Source organism: Octopus bimaculoides, chromosome 6 (assembly GCF_001194135.2).
Source record: "Octopus bimaculoides isolate UCB-OBI-ISO-001 chromosome 6, ASM119413v2, whole genome shotgun sequence".
NCBI lineage: Eukaryota > Metazoa > Mollusca > Cephalopoda > Octopoda > Octopodidae > Octopus > Octopus bimaculoides.
In genome coordinates this window covers 87,148,243-87,149,466 of record NC_068986.1, presented here as the reverse complement: position 1 = coordinate 87,149,466, position 1,224 = coordinate 87,148,243, and the positions used below count along the sequence as shown (strand labels likewise).

General features: G+C 40.1%; 1 pseudogene; it reads left to right on the top strand.

Moving 5' to 3' along the window:
* The first annotated feature begins 256 nt into the window (after positions 1-256).
* On the top strand, positions 257-375 carry LOC128248202 (5S ribosomal RNA; annotated as a pseudogene).
* The last annotated feature ends 849 nt before the right edge of the window (positions 376-1,224 follow it).

Genomic DNA, 1,224 nt, shown 5'->3' with positions numbered 1-1,224 from the left:
CGCTACACACAAATACCCTTTCTTGACAATTCGATAGAATAGATAAATAAATAAACAAGGACTACCAGAAATTTTAAAACAATAATGTCATTAGTTAGAGCTTTCCAAGTTGGTCAATGTCTGTATCACTATGTTTTCGTGCATGAACAATATTTGCTGAAGTTGTTGGTGAATGATTTAACAACATCTTGTAAACATTTAAATATGATTTTATTTACGCCGCGCAAGTTGATCATGAATTACAAAAAATATATCTCCACACGGCTACATCACTTTGAATACACCGGTTCTCGTCCGATTACCGAAGTTGAACAACGTCGAGCATAGTGAGTACTTAGATGGGTGACCGATTGGGAAACCTAGGTGCTGTAAGCATCTCATACATTTTTCAAGGAGGGCTCCCTGCATGGCCGCACTCTAATGACTGAAACCTGTAAAAGATAACAGATAGTCAACAATATGTAAGAAACATACAACCACGGTAAGGAACATAAACCCACAATGCCTTGCACAGTGACCGGATTAAACGCGTTGTTTCATACCTGCAACAGTCTAACGCATATCCGGATGAGCATGCAGTCGTTAGAACGACTGTATAAAAAAAAGGAGAGTGAATCGCACCGCCCAGTGAAGTTTGGCGACTAAACTGATTTTGTTTATAGGCTTATGACAGAGAGCAATCTAGAAGGATCTGGAGAAACTATCACGTGAAAACTAACCGCTAGTCAGCTGATGTCTCGGCGTATAAAAGACGAGCGATGTCATGACTTGAAGTCCGTAAAATGGCGACTCTGGTTCGTCTCTTGCTAAGGGTATACACGTTAAGCCTTTGAACGGTGAGCTGGCAGAAATGTTAGCACGACGGGCGAAATGCTTAGCGGTATTTCGCCTGTCTTTACGTTCTGAGTTCAAATTCCGACGGGGTAGACTTTGCCTTTCATCCTTTCGGGGTCGATAAAGTAAGTACCAGTTACGTACCAGGGTCGATATAATCGACTTAATCCCTTTGTCTACCCCTGTTTGTCTCCCTCTATGTTTAGCCCCTTGTAGGCAATAAAGAAATGAGATAGCTATGATAGCGTTTTCGAAGAATATTCATTGCTTTCGGAGCTAAGTATAGAAATCATCCGTACAAATTTTTCTGTGGGATAAAGAATGTGCTGTTGAGACACACACGAATATATAAATATAGATAAATAAATCCATACATACATACATACATAC